Here is a 5,637-nt window from a genome sequence, read left to right as displayed (position 1 = left end):
ATTAAATTTATTAAAATCCTATTAAATTAGTATTTATATACCAAATGCAAATTTAAAGACAAAACAAATTTTCAACACATTGTTAAATAAATTTAGAATTTTAAAATGCATTCCACAAATCACAGTTTTACAAATATAAATTTAATACTTGTAGAATATTTAATCTTCTAAATTCTTTAATTTAAAAGACACTTTTCTAAATCATGTAAAATATCACAATTATAAGTTTTTAAGTCGATTTTTCAATGTAATAATTATAAATTATGATTGTTATCTGACAAATTCTTCAAAATTACAAGGGGAATGAGTAGCTTTAAAATATGGTGAAACTCTTCTTCTTGCTCTTGCTCAAGCATTTGATAACATTAGAACAATGCAGGTTAGAAATGCAAATTTTTAAATACCATAAACAATACAATACAACTTGAATCTCTTGTACCAAAAGCACTTGAAACCTATAGGAATGTGGTAAAGTTTATAAATAAAATCCATTGAAATTTAAGAGTTTTTGTTACTACGCACGCTTTTCGAAATATTTCCTATACATTTTTAAATGAGTCTTAGTAATCAAATTGACTAAAACAATCTACCTAAAAATCTAGGCAAGCTTTGTGACACTGCCCTCTGTTGGTCTCGATAAGACTAAGTAGCTTTGGTGGTTTAATGTATTTTGGAACTTTTTTATAAAGGTTGTCCCATCTTTATATGAAGTATAAAAAGTATGAAATTTTGTATGAAGTTTTTGAATTAAGATTTGTGTACAATAATTTTAATCATTACTTTATTTCAATATTTCATAATAATTTTTTACTTCAAGACCTTTCCTACAACTAATTTATAAATAATATAATAAATCTTAATCAAGTATAAAGAATTTAATTTTTACCATTAAAACTCAATTTTTGATGATTTTGAAAAAAAAAAATTGTTTTACTACAAGGGAGCATTTTAAGATCATCTTTCTAGCGAGAGATGAACATGTATGTGGTGTGTTATATGAGACTTGATGACTCTAAATCCAGCCTTCCAAGCTTGGGACAACCTTAAAATCCTGTTTAATAATTATTTATTTTAAATTAGATAATAAACATTGGCTAGGAACACGTTAAAGAGGGTAGATATGAAATTGTATGTGCGTTTGCTTTGTATATAATATCTAATGTGAATTATGTGGGCGCCTAATGTATGTGAATTCTATTATTATTGAAAATGTATTGCAAAACATAGAATTTTATACTTAATAGGAAATGAGCTGAAATTGTTGTATTTAAACTTTTGGTCAATTCTTGATTGTAATGTTGAGTTGATAAGAAAATTTAAAGCGTTGCTGTGGTGACTGAGAGCCACTAGGAGTATAGGTCGGTTATCGAAAGCTGGCGGGTTCACAGTACTCACACTAATGCAATTTCACATACGGTATGTTTCAAAATATGATTTTTTTGCATTGCTATACATTTTAGTCCACTCATACACGACGGACAGTCTATTCATGATGTATTTATGATTGTATTTCAGTTTGACATCACGTCTCGCGCTTATTCACAGACACTACACAAGCACAAAGTGTAAATGTGTTGAAGCCGTCAGCTTTAGATAACATACCTATACACGCGTTTTATCTTAACTTATGTTATAGTGAATTGACAAAAAAGAAAGATGCTCCAAGTAATGTTATTTTTCAGCATCAAAACTGTCAAGAAAATATTACTGATATATTTATATTTAGGAATTGATTGAATAGAACAATTTTACTACCTTGCAGTTCTCTTTTGTAAAACAACCAAGTATACTCTTCTACTAAATAAAGTAAGTTTAAATATGAAAGTGCCTCCAGCCCTGGTACTGTGTAAAAGTTTTCAATTTCCGATGATAGACTCAACAATTATAACATTGAAACTAATGACAAAATTTAATTTTGTAACGTGTTACGAAAATATTGAATTTCAAATTGCTGTTATTACAGGGTTAGCCTACTGATTCCAAAACATATTTTGAACTAGTCTCGTGTATTGTAAAAAAATGTGAGAAAATAGCTTTTAGCTTTTGAATAGTTTGATTTACGTTTATAAAACGCAAAATTTCGATATTTATCTATGATTGGGCGCCTATGACTGTACGAATATTATGTGTATTATTGTGACTTTTGTTATAATATCTAGAGGCAATATATTGTACAGATTAAATGATCGAATAAATGGTCTATTTATATTATTTTGACTTTTACTTTCCGCGAATAGGGAGCGTTCAAGTATTACGTAACGCAATTTTTGAAGATTATTGACCCCCCCCCCATGTATCTCGCCGTAACGTTTTTCAGTACCGTAGTACAGTACTGTACTCAAGTATAGTAAAACGTTTCGTGACCACCTTGTCTCTTTAGTTACTATTATGTGATGTAAGTCGAAAATAATATTAACAATAACGCGTAATTCAATCCCCGCCCCGCATCGTAACGTTTTACAAAAGGAAAACGCGTTACGTAATGCTTGAACGCTCCCATAGACAGTAGTTAGAAAAAAAATATTTTGAGGGTAGGTGGAAAAACCGACAGCAAAATAGAACAGCTATTATAGTCCAGTCAGTCAAGACAATTAATTCATTATAATTCCAAAAGTTTTCAAATTTTGATGTAAGGTCGGGAGTGGTATTAAAACAAACTATAAAATTTTGCAACCTGCTCTGCGGTCCGGAACATTGTTAAAAATGCAATAAATGATAATTTGCTCAGTTCTTGAGACCAAAAGTTCTGCAAAGTTGGAGTGGTGTTAAATATATTATTTTACATCACGTGTCAAATTTGCAACCAATTTAAGTGTACGGAACATTTTTTGTTATTAAAAATTAATGTTTTTCTTTATTAAACTGAAGGAAACGTTCCAAAAGTTCTGCAAATTTGACAGATATATCGAAAATAAAATAAATAACAAAAAATGTTCCGTACACTTAGGTTGGTTGCAAATTTTATACGTGAAATGAAATATTATATCGAAAACTTCCCCAAGTTTGCAGAACTTTTGGAATTTTTTTCACGACCATACAGCAAAAATTAATTTAATTGCAATTTTAACAATGTTCCGGACTGCGGACAAGGTTGCAAAATGAGATTTATTGTCTTCCCAATGTACCATTCACTTGACCCAAGTTTGAAAACTTTTGGAATTATTATCAAATTTTCGATTTCGAATGTCTATAAAGGTGATATCAGACGGTTCATGTTTTGTTCATTTTCACCTTTCATTCGGTACATTTCACTCGAAATGAAATGTCTGAACAAAAAATGAAACACGAGTGCCGAATGAATTCATTAGTGAACCGATCCAACAGTGTTGGATATTGGCATCCGGTATCTTTCATTCCCACTCCGAATGAACTAGAAATGAACGGTCTGAACACTGAGAGAACGTTCATTCGGATTCGGCCATTTTGTTTCGAGTCCTGTAGCCGACGGACATCACGTTGTCGGCGAAGTTATAACTTTTTTTTAACTATTCTTCAAATTTACTTTCATCCATTCGAAGATGATTACAATATGAATCAGGATCTTCAACGGCTAGTTCTCTCAACAATGTATTGGAAGCTCCTAATAAATTCCTTCTTTCAATCCATAGTCGCACCCACCACCGTGGAAGTTTTCTTTGTTTCTTTTTTGTCAACTATTTGATTAAATGATCACAAATTAAACTAATTCCAAGACGTACGACTTCATTCGATGACATATTTAAAAGAAAGAACAATGAATGTTCATTTCTGTATCATTTCGTCTAAGCCGTGTGAACATAGAATGAAAAAAAATGAAGCATTCACTCGAGTGAACAACCGTCTGATATCACCTTAATGACTGGTCTATTAATGAACAAGTAGTGTTTGATGTTGATAAAATTATCAATTGTTTTTGAGGTCAGATGTACTTTTAACTACTGTTTGACTAACACTATTTGACAGGTGTCGGGGACAAACGAAGAACATTCTTATTTATTTTACAAATAAGTATGTATATCGAAAACATGATAATTAAAAACAAATATAGGAAACCAGGCCTTTGTCTTCCAAGTGGAATAATACAGGGGTTAACATATTTGTAAAGAAAAATATGTGATGCAATTTGTTTGGAATTTACTTAGTAATTGTTGGCCATACAGATTATATTTTCTTTATATTAAAAGTGCCATTTCGTACTACCAAAAGAACATATGCATGTCGACCACTTCAGGGATTCCGACTAAAGCAAACAGGGCCGAGTCCGATTTTGATTTCTCCGTAAGACTTAAGACTAATCTTAGTTAGTTAGTTAGCAGGAGTTTCACTACTTCTGTTAATTAAAGGATATCGCTTCCCTCGGGGAAAAAAGTCGGAAAGCACTATTACGACTGTTAGAATGTTATCTCATTTTATATTTAAAAAAAAACACAAAGTTGTTTTTTTTCTACGGATTTTACGAATTATTTTGTGCACAATGTTAGTAATACTCGTTTACTTAATTTTACTTTCCTGAAATAGATCGCAACAAACATAAAGATAGTTTTATAATTTAAAAGTTATTTCAAAATAAAAATTAATTTTTGAAGGAAAATTATTAATTGCACATCAAATAAATAATCGCATATTAATATATTTTCCTCATTTACATGCTTTTTTACATCAATTAAATTACTTCAAAAAAACTAACGGTCTTACTAATAAAGATTTATGCACATTGTATAAGCCTGTTATAAGAAAAATGTTACTAATAATAATTCCTGAATTGACAAGGTTGATGTATACTGCTGTTATAACAAGTGTCTGGTTTGTATGAAGACTTGTACAATGCTTATACAACGCAGAGGCCTAGTTTAACGGGTGTATAAGACAAAAATTGCGTAATTTTATCTGGTTTCGCGTTTGACAGCATTTTTTGACTGTTTAGTTCAAGGAAAGATTTAAGTTAGTAGGTATTTGTGTTTGTTGAAAATAGATTTTATAGATCAAATGGAAGATTTAGATAATATTGATATGCAGCTAATACATACGATTGAAGATTTGCCGCCTCTAAGGAAAGTCTAAACATACCAAACTCGGTGCAATCCGTTATTACTTTCGAATGGCGATTTCTAAACAAAATACCGCTTTTCAAAGAAGTATGTTATGAAGATCTGTGACATAGTGCGAGCTGATGTCGAAAAGAGTAATAGAGGTGGAGGGTTTTTGATTTAGGTGTCTTCTTCATGGCTTCTCAGTGTCATTAGAAAATGCCAAATTATATATAGTAGCACTGGCCATCCTCCACAATATTGCTATTGATATCAAAGAAGACCTTGATGTTACGTATGATGACACTGAGAATGATCCAGAAGAACCAAGGCCAACCTAGACGCCCCCAAGCAATCTGGCTGGACAAGCTGCTAGAGCTGCTTTTATTGAAACATATCTTTAAGGCTGTTTTATTTACATAGGTGTGGATAGTTAAGGACTTGAAATAAATAAAAAGTTATATTTCATTTAAAACAGGGGTTTTATTTTTTTTATAAGTATATAATTATTCATTTAATTGCTGCTGTAACAATTTGAGCCTTAGAAGATGCTCCTGTCTAGCCCTTTCGTGAGCTTCGGCAAGTTGCTTCTATTTGAGCTCATGTGTTTCAGCCATCTGCCTTTGTTTTG

This window comes from Pieris napi, chromosome 15 (genome assembly GCF_905475465.1).
Source record: "Pieris napi chromosome 15, ilPieNapi1.2, whole genome shotgun sequence".
Taxonomy (NCBI): domain Eukaryota; kingdom Metazoa; phylum Arthropoda; class Insecta; order Lepidoptera; family Pieridae; genus Pieris; species Pieris napi.
The sequence above is the reverse complement of the archived record's forward strand: the minus strand, read 5'-3'. Positions refer to the sequence as shown.